The sequence below is a fragment of the Rutidosis leptorrhynchoides genome, chromosome 1 (genome assembly GCF_046630445.1).
Source record: "Rutidosis leptorrhynchoides isolate AG116_Rl617_1_P2 chromosome 1, CSIRO_AGI_Rlap_v1, whole genome shotgun sequence".
NCBI classification, from domain to species: domain Eukaryota; kingdom Viridiplantae; phylum Streptophyta; class Magnoliopsida; order Asterales; family Asteraceae; genus Rutidosis; species Rutidosis leptorrhynchoides.
In genome coordinates, this window is record NC_092333.1 from 579,487,898 (window position 1) to 579,504,433 (window position 16,536).

Genomic DNA, 16,536 nt, shown 5'->3' on the forward strand with positions numbered 1-16,536 from the left:
GTCCCGTTATTCATACAGATAGTAATTAAATTTTAAATAGAATTTATGGCAATGGAGAATGCTATTCTTGCTATATATTTTCCGTTTATATATTGGTGGGAAGACCAGAATTTGACAAAGATATAAATGTTTATTTGTAATATATGTGAAATAAGTCATGGACGATAACTACTTTTATGTAAATATGCATAATTGATGATGTTCATGATGTTTTAAGATTTGAAGTAGAATCGGAGTATGTATAAGTGGTTGTCCACATTTATATGCAATTTTTGGTGAATATATTGTTGCGTGATTTCAATATGATTGGCTGTTAATTTTGGATAATTAATACTCTGTAGTAGGGAGTTCGTTTTATGAGGAGTTGTTATTCTCAACACGTGTACACGAGATTTATATTTCGCTAGTACAATCGTTGTTGGGACTGTACCACCACTGTCGAATGCGGGTATTTCTCATGTTGAGAAACCTGAAAAGTTCACTTGTGTGAAATTTAAGCGTTGACAGAAAAAGATGTTCTTTTATCTAACCATGCTGAACCTTGCGAGGTTCTTGGTTGAACTGCTCCCAAGTTAATGAAAGGGAAGATGATGCTCAAATTGTGAGCGCGATTAAAGTTTGGAATCATTTGAATTCCTTGTGCGTAACTATTTCTTGAATACATGAACATCTTATTTAGCTCTACAAATAAGTCCCAAAATAAAAGAAAACGAGAGTGAATCTGTTGAAAAATCTTGATTAAATAAACCCTGAGCTACCTTGAGACTTGAATGGTTTGAATTTTCTAAGATGCCTGGCTTGTTATGTATCACTCATAATTAAATGATTTTAGACCATAACACATATGTTTATTAAGTGTTATCTTTTATGTACTTCAGATTGTAACTTGTTTGTAGGTAATATAATTTGATTATCTTGTTGAAATATTACTCATTATTTGCTTATCTTATTTGAAGTTTTAGTATGAATCTTGCTGAAATACAGCATCAATTAAATGGTAAAAACCTATGTATTGTAGATAGTGGTAACATACACACTATGATCAAATCTAAGAAATATTTTATTGATTTAAATCAAATGAAGGAATTATAAATACTATATCAGGTCTTGCAAACTTGATATAAGGAACGGAAAAGGCAAAAATTCATATTACCAAATGGTATAAATTTTCTGATAAACAATGCCTTGTTTTCTCAAAATCAAAGAGAAATTGATTAAGTTTCTCTGATATATATATATATATCATAATGGATATGATTATCAGTAAACGATAACAGATAATGAGAAATATCTATGTAGCAACGGAAAATGCATATGATGAATGAAATGTCCCGTTCATATTGTTTATAAACGTTCCATATTAATTGATTTCGTTGCGAGGTTTTGACCTCTATATGAGACGTTTTTCAAAGACTGCATTCGATTTTTAAAACAACCATAACCTTTATTTTATCGATAAAGGTTTAAAAATATTACGACGATTATCAAATAATGATAATCAAAATATAGCGTTCTCACACGACCATTACATAATGGTTTACAATAATATTACACAACAATATATGTCTTCGAATGCAGTTTTCAAACAATATTATACAAGCATGGACTCCAAATCTTGTCCTTAATTTAGTATGCAACAGCGGAAGCTCTTAACAATTACCTAAGAATAAACATGCTTAAAAAGTCAACAAAAATGTTGGTGAGTTATAGGTTTAACCTATATATTTATCAATCGTAATAATGGACCACAAGATTTCATATTTCCATTTTTCGTAAACATCATCCCATACATAGAGATAAAAATCATTCATATGGTGAACACCTGGTAACCGACATTAACAAGATGGATATAAGAATATCCCCATCATTCCGGGACATCCATCGGACATGATATAAAAACTCGAAGTACTAAAGCATCCGCTACAACGGATGGGGTTTGTTGGGCCCAATAGATCTATCTTTAGGATTCACGTCAATTAGTAGACTGGTTTACTAATTCTTAGGTTACCAAGCAAAAAGGGACATATTCGGCTTCGATCATTCAACCATAGAAAGTAGTTTCACGTACTTGTGTCTATTTTGTAAAACATTTATAAAATTGCATGTATTCTCATCCCAAAAATATTAGATTTTTAAAAATGGGACTATAACTCACTTTCACAGATTTTTACTTCGTCGGGAACTAAGACTTAGCCACGGGTTGATTCACGAACCTATAACAAATATGTACATATATATCAAAGTATGATCAATATATATTTACAACATTTTTATTACGTTTTAAAGATTTGAGTTTGTTAAGTCAGCAGTCCTCGTTAGTAACCTCAGCAGTCCTCGTTAGTAACCTACAACTAGTTGTCCACAGTTAGATGTACAGAAATAAAGCAATATATATTATCTCGAATCAATCCACGACCCAGTGTCTACAAGTCTCAGACTCGATCACAACTCAAATCAAAGTATATATATTATTTTGGAATCAACCTCAACCCTGTATAGCTAACTCCAGTATTACTGCATATAGAGTGTCTATGGTTGTTCCAAATAATATATATAGATGGGTCGATATGATATGTCAAAACATTGTATTCGTATCTATGGTATCCCAAGATTACATAATATATGTTAGAATACATGTATAATACAATATAAGTTAGTTAAGTTATGATTTGTATAGATTTGTTACAAATTTCACGTAGCTACAACAAGCAAAATTATCCAATCTTGTTTTACCCATAATTTCTTCGTTTTAAATCCGTTTTGAGTGATTCAAGTTTCTATGGTTTCATAATGAATTGAAATTTATGAAACTAAACAGAAAAAGTATAAGTTTATAGTCAGAAATACAGGTTACAAGTCATTTTTTAAAGAGGTAGTCATTTCCGTCGAAAGAACGACATCTTGATGACCATTTAGAAAAATATACTTTCACTTTGAGTTTAACCACGATTTTTGGATATAGTTTCATGTTCATAAGAAAAATCATTTTTCCAGAAGAACAACTTTTAAATCAAAGTTTATCATAGTTTTTAATTATCAAACCCAAAACAGCGCGCAGTGTTACTACAACGGCGTATGTCCGGTTTTTCGGTGTTTTTCGTGTTTCCAGGTTTTAAATCATTAAGTTAGCATATCATAAAGATATATAGCATGTGTTTAGTTGATTTTAAAAGTCAAGTTAGAAGGATTAACTTTATTTGCGAACAAGTTTAGAATTAACTAAACTATGTTCTAGTGATTAAAAGTTTAAATCTTCGAATATGATAGTTTTATATGTATGAATTGAATGATGTTATGAACATCATTACTACCCCAAGTTTAGTAGGTAAACCTACTGGAAGTGACAAAATTTGATCTAGCATCAAAGGATTCTTGGATGGCTTGAAAATTCTTGAAGTAGAATCATGACACGAAAAACAAGTTCAAGTAAGATTTCCACTCGAAATAAGATTGTTATAGTTATAGAAATTGAATCAAAGTTTGAGTATGAGTATTACCTTGAATTAAAAAGATATATTACTGTAAATAAGAAATATTTCTTGAGATTGGATGATCACTTGAAATGGATTTGCAAGATTGGAAGTAAGCTAGTAAACTTGAAAGTGTTCTTGGTGTGTTCTTGAGTTGTTGTTTTGTATGTTGATCTAGGTTAGGATTTATGAGCTAGATTGAGCTAAATTTTAATGAAGATGATGAAGAACACTTAGAACAATGGAAGAACACTTAAGAGAGAATTGTTTGATGCATGAAAGTTGTGATCAAAATGTGTTTGTGTGTGTGCCCATTCACGTGAACTAAGGGTGTTCATAAAGGCTCCATTAGTTTGTAATTTTGTGTAATCATTCATGCTAGTTGCCAAATGATGGTTCCCACATGTGTGGGTGACTCACAAGGGCTGCTAAGAGCTGAATTATTATGTGTATATACCAATAGTATATACGTCTAGGAGCTGGGTATTGTACGAGTACGAATACGGGTGCATACGAGTAAGATTGTTGATGAAAATGAATGAGAATGCAATTGCAAGCATTTTTGTTAAATATAAGTACTTTGATATGTGTCTTGAAGTCTTTCAAAAGTGTATGAATACATCTTAAAATACTACATGTATATACATTTTAATTGAGTCGTTAAGTCATCGTTAGTCGTTACATGCAAGTGTTGTTTTGAAACCTTTAAGTTAACGATCTCATTTAATATTGTTAACCCATTATTTATTATATCTAATGAGATGTTAAATTATTACATTATCATGATATTATGATGTATGAATATCTTAATATGATATATATACATTAAAGTGTCGTTACAACGATAATCGTTATATATATGTCTCGTTTTGAAATCCTTAAGTTAGTAGTCATGTTTTACATATGTAGTTCATTTTTAACATACTTAATGATATAAATAATTATCATTTTATCATGTTAAGTATAGTGTAACAATATCTTAATATGATACATATGTACTTAGTAAGACGTTATCATAACGATAATCGTTATATATATCGTTTCGAGTTTCTTAATTCAATAGTCTCATTTTATGTATATAACTCATTGTTAATATACCTAGTGAGATACTTAACTATCATAATATTATGTTAACTATATATATGTCCATATATATATCAACATATAGTTTTTACAAGTTTTAACGTTCGTGAATCGCCGGTCAACTTGGGTGGTCAATTGTCTACATGAAACTCATTTCAAATAATCAAGTCTTAACAAGTTTGATTGCTTAACATGTTGAAAACATTTAATCATGTAAATATACCAATTTAATTATATATATATAAACATGGAAAAGTTCGGGTCACTACAGTACCTACCCGTTAAATAAATTTCGTCCCGAAATTTTAAGCTGTCGAAGGTGTTGACGAATCTTCTGGAAATAGGTACGGGTATTTCAGCTTCATTTGATCTTCATGCTCCCAGGTGAACTTGGGTCCCCTACGAGCATTCCATCGAACCTTGACGATTTGTATCTTATTTTGCTTGAGCCTTTTAACCTCACGATCCATTATCTCGACGGTTTCTTCAACGAATTGTAATTTTTCATTGATTTTATTTTCGTCTAAAGGAATAGTAAGATCTTCTTTAGCTAAGCACTTCTTCAAATTCGAGACGTGAAAGGTATTATGTACATTGACGAGTTGTTGAGGTAATTCAAGTCGGTAGGCTACTGGTCTGACACGATCTAAAATCTTGAATGGTCCAATGTATCTTGGATTTAGTTTCCCCCGTTTACCAAATCGAACAACGCCTTTCCAAGGCGAAACCTTAAGCATGACCATCTCTCCAATTTACAATTCTATATCTTTTCTTTTAAGATCCGCGTAGGTCTTTTGTCGACTCTGAGCGATTTTCAACCGTTGTTGAATTTGGATGATTTTCTCTGTAGTTTCTTGGATTATCTCCGGACCCGTAATCTGTCTATCCCCCAATTCATTCCAACAAATCGGAGATCTGCACTTTCTACCATAAAGTGCTTCGGACGGTGCCATTTCGATACTCGAGTGGTAACTGTTGTTGTAGGAAAATTCTGCTAATGGTAGATGTCGATCCCAACTGCTTCCAAAATTAATAACACATGCTCGTAGCATGTCTTCAAGAGTCTGTATCGTCCTTTCGCTCTGCCCATCAGTTTGTGGATGATAGGCAGTACTCATATCTAGACGAGTTCCCAATGCCTGTTGTAATATCTGCCAAAACCTTGAAACAAATCTGCCATCTCTATCAGAGATAATAGAGATTGGTATTCCATGTCTAGAGACAACTTCCTTCAAGTATAATCTCGCCAACTTCTCCATTTTATCATCTTCTCTCATTGGCAGAAAGTATGCTGACTTGGTGAGACGATCGACTATTACCCAAATAGTATCATAACCACTTGCAGTCCTTGGCAATTTAGTAATAAAATCCATGGTAATGTTTTCCCATTTCCATTCCGGGATTTCAGGTTGTTGAAGTAGACCTGATGGTTTTTGATGTTCAGCTTTGACCTTAGAACACGTCAAACATTCTCTCACATATCTAGCAATATCGGCTTTCATACCCGGCCACCAAAAGTGCTTCTTGAGATCTTTGTACATCTTTCCCACTCTGGGATGTATTGATTATCTGGTTTTATGTGCTTCCTTAAGTACCATTTCTCTCACATCTCCAAACTTTGGTACCCAAATTCTTTCAGCCCTATACCGGGTTCCGTCTTCCCGAATATTAAGATGTTTCTCTGATCCTTTGGGTATTTCCTTCTTCAAATTTCCCTCTTTTAAAACTCTCTTTTGCGCCTCCTTTATTTGAGTAGTAAGGTTAGTATGAATAATTATATTCATAGCTTTTACTCGTATAGGTTCTCTATCCTTTCTGCTCAATGCGTCGGCTACCACATTTGCCTTCCCCGGGTGGTAACGAATCTCAAAGTCGTAATCATTTAACAGTTCAATCCACCTACGCTGTTTCATGTTCAATTGTTTCTGATTAAATATATGTTGGAGACTTTTGTAGTCGGTATGTATAATACTTTTGACCCCATATAAGTAGTGCCTCCAAGTCTTTAATGCAAAAACAACAGTGCCCAATTCCAAATCGTGAGTTATATAATTTTGCTCGTGAATCTTTAATTGTCTGGACGCATAAGCAATTACCTTCGTTCGTTGCATTAATACACAGCTGAGGCCTTGCTTTGAGGCGTCACAATATATCACAAAATCATCATTCCCTTCAGGCAATGACAATATAGGTACTGTAGTTAACTTTTTCTTCAACAATTGAAACGCTCTCTCCTGCTCATCCTTCCATTCAAATTTCTTCCCTTTATGCGTTAATGCTGTCAAGGGTTTTGCTATTTTGGAGAAATCTTGGATGAACCTTCTGTAGTATCCAGCCAGTCCTAAAAATTGGCGTATATGCTTCTGATTTTTTGGGGTTTCCCACTTTTCAACGGTTTCAATCTTTTCTGGATCCACCTGAATACCTTCTTTGTTCACTATGCATTCGAGGAATTGAACTTCTTTCAACCATAATGCACACTTTGAAAACTTAGCGTACAGTTTTTCTTTCCTCAATAATTCTAGCACTTTTCTCAAATGTTCTTCGTGCTCTTGATCATTCTTTGAGTAAATAAGTATGTCATCGATGAAGACAATGAAAAACTTGTCAAGGTATGGTCCACACACTCGGTTCATAAGGTCCATGAACACAGCTGGTGCGTTAGTCAACCCAAACGGCATAACCATAAACTCGTAATGACCGTAACGCGTCCTAAAAGCAGTTTTTGGAATATCATCCTCCTTCACCTGCATTTGATGATATCCGGAACGTAAATCAATCTTCGAGTACATTGACAAACCTTGCAGCTGATCAAATAAATCGTCCATTCTCGGTAGTGGATAATGGTTCTTGATGGTGAGTTTGTTCAACTCTCTATAGTCGATACATAATCTAAATGTACCATCTTTCTTTTTGACAAACAAAACAGGATCTCCCCACGGTGATGTGCTTGGTCGAATGAAATCACGCTCTAAAAGTTCTTGTAATTGGCTCTGAAGTTCCTTCATTTCGTTGGGTGCGAGTCTGTATGGAGCACGAGCTATTGGTGCAGCTCCCGGTACAAGGTCTATTTGAAATTCAACGGATCGGTGTGAAGGTAGTCCAGGTAATTCTTTCGGAAATACATCGGGAAATTCTTTTGCAACGGGAACATCATTGATGTTCTTTTCTTCGGAATTGACTTTCTCGACGTGTGCTAGCACAGCATAGCTTCCTTTTCTTATTAGTTTTTGTGCCTTCAGGTTACTAATAAGATTTAACTTCGCGTTGCTCTTTTCTCCGTACACCATTAAGGGTTTTTCTTTTTCTCGTATGATGCGAATTGCATTTTTGTAGCAAACGATCTCTGCTTTCACTTCTTTCAACCAGTCCATACCGATTATCACATCAAAACTCCCTAACTCTACTGGTATCAAGTCAATCTTAAATGTTTCGCTAACCAGTTTAATTTCTCGATTCCGACATATATTATCTGCTGTAATTAATTGATGTTATGCGAGGTGTATACGAAATAGTTATATTTTTACTACGAAATACTATTAAATACGATACAATTTTACACAAGTTATTTATTTATTTATAGAGTGGATATAACTAAACCTTGCTACAACACTTATAGGCAGTGTACCTAATCGTACAGTAGTGTAGTTTTTAGTAAGTCTGGTTCGTCCACAGGGAACTCGCCAAGTTTAACACTATATTTTTAACTTATAATTGTAAAAATATAAAAATATATATAAGTAGTATTATTATTATAAAAGGGGGTTTTTACCGTTTAATGACCGGTTTGTCGATTTTAAAACTTTAGTCGCAGTTAAAACCTAATGTAAAATATTAAAAATAAATATAACTTAATTTAAAGCGTAAAGTAAATAACGATAATGAAATTGCGATAAATAAAAGTGCGATAAAATAAAATTGCGATAATTAAAGAGAACGATAATTAAAAGTTCAATTAAATAAAATGACAATAAATAAAAGTGCGATAATTAAAAATGCAATTAAATATAATGACAATAAATAAAAGTGCGATAATTAAAAGTGCAATTAAATATGAAATAAAAGAATTATGCTTATTTAAACTTCCATAATCATGATGTTTGACGTGTTGATTTTTAGTTTATTCCCATGGGTTAATTGTTCTTTGTCCTGGATTATTCAATATGTCCATACGGATTTGTCCATAATAGTCCATCAGTCATAATCATAAAATGCGGAAGTCTTCGTCAAATTATTCTTATTTCCGAAGTCAAATATTCCAACTAATTGGGGATTCGAATTGTAACAAGGTCTTAATACTTTGTTTAATGAATACACCAGGTTATTGACTGTGTGTAAACCAAGGTTTTACTACTTTTTTAAAAATTACACCAATTACCCTTGAATGTAATCCACCCCTGTTTCAACAATTCTATTAACTATTAATCCAGTTCCGTGTCCGGTAAAATGAACAATTATTGGTATTTATAGATATCCCGCCCACCGTACCCAGTCAAGCGTATGTGGTTATATATAAATACGTTAAATTATAAGTCTATATATTAAATTAGCGAGGTATCGTTTAGTTAATATAAAACCCATTAATAGCCCATAGTCTAATTTCCACAAGTGTCGTTCTTTTATTCAAACCCTAATTATGGTACAAAGCCCAATTACTCAATTTTAATATTTAGCCCAACATCACGTTTACTTCGGCTTAAATAAGCATAATAATAACTTAGCTACGAGACATTAATGAAAATAATTTAAACATAACTTACAGTGATTTATTAATAGCGTAGTGTTACACGGACAGAATTTCGACTTACACCCTTACAACATTCACTAACATACCCTTATTATTAGAATTAAAATTAAAATTAAAATTAAAATTAAAATTATAATATATATATATATATATATATATATATATATATATATATATATATATATATATATATATCTTTACGTATGATGAAAAGAAAAAGAAGTGTTAAATATCGATCGAATGCGTTGCCTTTTATAGGCCCCATTTCAGTTTTGGTGTGCTCCGCGATCTTGAAGTGTTTCTCCTTCACAGCTCCGCGATCGCGGAGTAGTGAATTACAGCTCATCCAAGTTTGGCTCCTAGCTTGTCGACGGATTTTTTTAATAAATAAATATAATATATATATAATTTTAAGAATTATTTATATATTATATTATATTTATATGCATAGTTGACTTGTAATTTTCGCTCCGTTGCATCGTGCGTTGAAAGTTGACTTAGGTCCCGGTTCCGGATTTTCGAACGTCCTTGCGTACAATCTAATATCTTGTACTTTGCGTTTTGTAACTTGTACTTTTGTAATTTCTAGACGCTTCTCATCAATAAATTGAAACTCTTGGATCGTACTTTGTACTTTTGAGCTTTTTGGTCATTTGCGTCTTTAAATCGTCAAATCTGCCTTTTGTCTTCACCTTTTAATATTTAAACGAATATCACTTGTAAATAGAATAATTGAAACTAAAAGCTTGTCTTTCTTGAGGAATAATGCTATGAATTATGTGTTCGTTTTTAGCATTATCAAATATTCCCACACTTGAGCGTTGCTTGTCCTCAAGCAATATAGTCTTGAAATAAAAATACTAGAATCACTTCTTTATTCTTCACACTTTGTACATCAGTGATTTATATACGGCGATATGAACAATGGTAGTAACGATGTGGTTTACAGTCCCACATGACTATGAAAATTTAGATCCTTAAGAAAATTGGATCTTTATGAAAACATTTGATCTTTTGAAAATTAAATCTAGCTTTTACCCTAGATAAGTTTTCTGAAATAACCCTTCACCGGTGTTTGCAAATTGTTTTTGTGGGTTTGGTGGGTTTCAGATTTGAAAATTTTAGCTCAAAACTTATGGTTTTGTGTCACCCACTTCCTAACCTTGTATTGGGAAAGCAACACGTCCAGTATACTTGCTTCGTATATTACCTTTCAGTAAACTACCATCCGGTTGTAAAGGAAAGCGTTGAACAAGCAACTGTTGAGGCAATGTCCCCTGACATGCTTTTAATTATGGTCTATAACGTGTCAGATGCAATTACTAACCTTTGTAGGAGCAATAGTAAAGCTTACTGATAATGCTAAAAACGAACATATAATTCATAGCATTATTCCTCAAGAAAGACAAGCTTTTAGTTGCAATTGTTCTATTTACAAGTGATATTCGTTTAAATAATAAAAGGTGAAGACAAATGATAGATTCGACGAATTGAAGACGCAAACGACCAAAAAGCTCAAAAGTACAAAATACAATCAAAGTGGTTTCAATTTATTGATGAGAAACGTCTAAAAATGACAAGAGTACAAGTTACAAAACGCAAAGTACACGATATAAAATAGTACGCAAGGACGTTCGAAAATCCGAAACTGGGACATGAGTCAACTCTCAACGCTCGACGTAGCAGACTAAAAATTACAAGTTAACTATGTATATAAATATAATATAATATATAATTAATTATATAAATTATATATATATTATATTTATATATTAAAACCGTCGGCAGACTAGGATCCAAACTTGTGTGAGCTGGGTTTACGAACTCCGCGACTTGCGGAGTTTGTAGTGTAAAGGGACCGTGACTCGCGGAGATACCCTGGACAAAAATGCCTATAAAAGCTAACGCATTTTGATCGTTTTATTTATTCTTTTATCAATCTCTCTATAAACGTATATATATATATATATATATATATATATATATATATATATATATATATATATATATATATATATATATATATATATATATATATATATATATATATATATATATATATATATATATATATATATATATATATATATATATATATATATATATATATATATGTATGTATATATTTATATTTTAATTTTACTTTTAATTTTAATTTTAATTTCTAATAATAAGGGTATGTTAGCGAATGTTGTAAGGGTGTAAGTCGAAATTCTGTCCGTGTAACGCTACGCTATTTTTAATCATTGTAAGTTATGTTCAACCTTTTTACATTAATGTCTCGTAGCTAAGTTATTATTATGCTTATCTAATCCGAAGTAATCATGATGTTGGGCTAAAAATATATAAATTTGGGTAATTGGGCTTTGTACAATAATTGGGGTTTGGACAAAAGAATGACACTTGTGGAAATTAGACTATGGGCTATTAATGGGCTTTATATTTGTTTAACTAAATGATAGTTTGTTAATTTTAATATAAAGATTTACAATTGGACGTCCCTATAAATAACCATATACACTCGATCAGACACGATGGGCGGGGAATTTATATGTACGAATAATCGTTTATTTAACCGGACACGGGAATGGATTAATAGTCTATGGAATTATTAAAACAGGGGTGAAATTATGTACAAGGACACTTGGCATAATTGATAACAAAATATTAAAACTTTGGGTTACACGCAGTCGATAACCTGGTGTAATTATTAAACAAAGTATTAAAATCTTGTTACAGTTCAAGTCCCCAATTAGTTGGAATATTTGACTTCGGGTATAAGGATAATTTGACGAGGATACTCGCACTTTATATTTATGACTGATGGACTGTTATGGACAAAAACCAGACGGACATATTAAATAATCCAGGACAAAGGACAATTAACCCATGGGCATAAAACTAAAATCAACACGTCAAACATCATGATTACGGAAGTTTAAATAAGCATAATTATTTTATTTCATATTTAATTTCCTTTATTTTACATTTAATTGCACTTCTAATTATCTCACTTTTATTTATTGTCATTGTATTTAATTGCACTTTTAATTATCATACTTTTTAATTATCGCACTTTTATTTATCACAATTTCCTTATCGTTATTTACTTTACGCTTTAAATTAAGTTATATTTATTTTTATTATTTTACATTAGGTTTTAACCGCGACTTAAGTTTTTAAAATCGACAAACCGGTCATTAAACGGTAAAAACCCCCCTTTTATAATAATAATATTACTTATTTATATATTTGTATTTTTATAAATTAAAACTAATATAGCGTTAAGCTTTGTTTAAAAGATTCCCTGTGGACGAACCGGACTTACTAAAAACTACACTACTGTACGATTAGGTACACTGCCTATAAGTGTTGTAGCAAGGTTTAAGTATATCCATTCTATAAATAAATAAATATCTTGTGTAAAATTGTATCGTATTTAATAATTTTTCCTAGTAAAATATAAGCTATTTTATATACACCTCTGCGCACATCACTCACCCTTATAATTTTTTGGTCTGGCACAAGGTCCTGTCTTTGACCATACTATGCAACCACCGTTCTTACGGTTGACACCCGATTTGGTTCAGGCGACCTAATGAATTCCAGGTGAATTCCTAGGATTTTACGTTCAATGGTAATGAACGCATTCAAAATAGGTTTTCAGAAAACAAATCAGTTTTATTTTTGATCAAAATATTTTCTCGTTCAAGCTCGAGTTTAGATATCATTGAATTCCATGAGTTTGTAATTCTCAATCTTTAAGGTCAATCTCAAGGATTGAGTAATATCAGTCTTAAAAGCTGATTTTTAATCTTTAAGGAGATTATCCTTTCTGGGGGTCTGATTCATTAGTCTTATCAAGCTAATTTGCACGGCGTCCTCCCCATTTTACGAGACAGATCCTCTCATGGTTAGGATAAGTCTGACCACTTGGCGACCCTGTTTGATGCTGAGGTCCGTGGATTTCCTGCTGATTTTAGTGATGACTTTTCTAGATTTTTCGTCAACCTACAGCTGGTCTGGACGACAACTTCATGACCTAAATCAAGAAGCGCGTGTCTTTTTCGGAAGACTTTACTTCCTTTAAATGATGGAATTGATTCATCGTGTAGATCCATCTTTCTTTCAAATATATTACAGTAAATCGGGTGAAACTGATTAGTTTAGTCTAAAGCAAAAGCATCTTCAGTTATTTGTACAAAAATCTGTGATATATGTTCAAAATAACTTGGTAAATTTTTCCCACACTTGGCTTTTATTTTCCTTTCTTTGTCTTTTTATTGTCCTCTATTCCATTTTGAATGAATTCTAACATTTTGGTTTGTTTCTCAATTTATGTCCTTTCTGAGGTAACAATAATTTTGGTGTTAACACCTAGTTTTATCGTTCATAAATATGTATAAACATGATTTTGAATTCATTTAGTTGAAAATTTTGAAAAATTTTACTAGAATTGGGTAGTCAGTATATAAGACTAGGGCTGTTCTTTATTATCAGTGAGCACTAGATTCTAATACAACTACTGCGTTACTAGTATTTCTAATGGTAACCAAGTGTATAAGTCAAAAAATTTTTTTTTTTTTTTAAAAAAATTCCGAAAGAATTTAACCTCTTCCCACACTTAAGATCTTGCAATGCCCTCATTTGCAAGAAATCAGTAACAATTTAAATTATTGAGGGTGATTAGCGTAGAAAAACGATTAAATTTTACCAAAGTTTCCAAACATATTGTTGTTTGTTTGTTGAATGATAAATGGTGCACATCATTTGTTCATTCCGTTTGTTGTTTCATCACATTTATTTGGCATCTTGTCGTCAAAATTAGTAGCTTTTGCTGAACTTAATGCCAGTCTTTGAAAATGCATTGTTTTACCCTGTTGTGTACATAAGATAAACTGCAAACATATATACATATTTTTGAAGTTTGGTATATTACCCCACATTCAAAAATTATTAAAATATAATAATAAAAGTTAGAAAATTATAAAAACTAATACAATACCAACATAAGTATTAAATATAGCAACATTACAAATAAATAAGATAAATAAGACTAAGTAAACTAGGGTTGATTCTGAAACCAGTAGGGGTTCCATGGTTCATTGTATCTATCTTGATATGCTTGAAATGGGTCATAGGTAGGAAAAGGTGGTCTCGTATCCTCGGTCCACGGAGGAAAATGGACTGGCTCAGTAGGAATGTAGTTCCTACCTTGGGAGGCTAAATAGGCTTTGATATATTCTTGATGATATTGCCAAGCCTGATACTCTTGTTGCATAGCCCGTTGGTATTCAGTTTGGGACATTATTCTTTGTATATCGGTCATTTGGTTTCCTCCTCCCACATTACCTTGTTGTTGACCTCTTTCTACCTGTGGATGATTCCCTTGATATGGAAGTGCAACATTATTTCTTTTCAACAAAACCTTTGCACCAGCATATACCCGCATATCAATCCGATCACGAGGAATGGGTACTTGTACTAACTCCCTTACCCGAGTAATATCCACATCGAGGTACTCGGCAATTAAAGTCACAAAAATACCACCTCCTATAATACTATTGTTTCGCATTCCCTTTATCATATCCGACAAATAATAGCCCACACAATAAGGAATATTTACAAAGCTCTGTGGGTCTCTAATACACATCAGATAAAATAAATCATCTTCAGTCACTTTATCTTTATTTCTACCCCTTTGTGTAATAGAGTTGGAAATGAATCTATGGATTACCCTAAGCTCAGCTCTATGTATATCAGTATAAGAATAATGACCTCCACGAAAACGATTATGGCTAGTCATTATACTCCACAACTCATTCTTATCAAAATCATAATCAACCCTTCTACCATTACTTATCAACTGTCTACAATCATTAGTTAATAATTCTTCAGCCGTATAAATACACAAAGCTTCAGCCATATCTAATAAAGACATACGGCGCATCATACCTCCTAATAGAAATCTAATAAAACTTCTATCCGTTAAACTAGTTACTTCATCATTTAGTTCAATAGTACTTACTAACTCAATGCACCATTCCTTATACACAGGTCTACGTATAGTGAATAGATTAATCCAATCATTGAAAGTAGAATTACCATACCTTTGTGTAAGTAATTCTCTTATTGGCTCGGCCAATCCTACTGTCTCTAATGGTGCCCAATCTATCACCCTGGACACTTCAACATCTTTGGGATAAAGGATGCTCAAGTTCCTCTGATATTTTGGATAGTCTATCCAAAATCTGTCAAATCGTAAGTTAGGGTGTAGATTTGCTTCAACTGATCACGACAATGAAATTAAAGGATGCGGTTGATTCTGTTTGTATTGTTCATTGAGATCTTGATCCTCGTCACTTTCATTATAAGTATTCAAATTTTGTGGCGCGGATGAAGATTCACCTCATTCATTCTGCTAAACACATTAAACAAAAAGGAATTGTGCATCCAAAAATGCATTGGTATTAGCAAAATAACAATTAAAAATAACTAACATGACATGTTTAATCCATATTAAACTCATGCTCATTTTCATATTTTTAACAATTCTACACTTTTTCAAATAAGCATATATGAAAATGTTTACCAAGTTTATAAGCATTCTACTCAAATAACATGTCAAAATAATCATTACTAGCAATTAAACAAGTTTCAAATGGCTTTTATATCAAATTAAGCAAGTTCATGAATTTTAGACTTAAAAAGTCCACTTTAATTCTCAAAAATCATGTTTAGGATCAAAGTTTTGATCATTTAGCTACCTAAACATGTTACACTACTTAATTTAGCAATAATTCATGACAAAAATCGGCCATAACCTGTTTATATCAAAAAGCCCCAAATTGTTCAAGAACACAAACCCTAGATTCCTAAAAATTTTGAAGTTTTTGGCTTCAAATCATGTTAAATAGCATCAATCTAGGTTATACATGCATAATATATCAACAATTTAACACTAATTACACTAAAAATTAACAAAAATTAAATTAAAAAAATAGCTCAAGAACAAAAAAAATTCGAATTTAAGAGTGTTAGGGGTGTATAAATTACCATTCTTCTTGAAAGGGATCTAGGTAGGAATCTCTACATTAATTTTTAGCAACAAATTTGATAAAAAAAACTGTGCAAAATGGCGATTTGTGTGTGTTTTTTGTGGTATTTTCGCAGAAATATGTGTGGTGTGTGTGTATGAAACTGGTCTGTCGACCAGTTTATCCTTTCTGGGTTTTG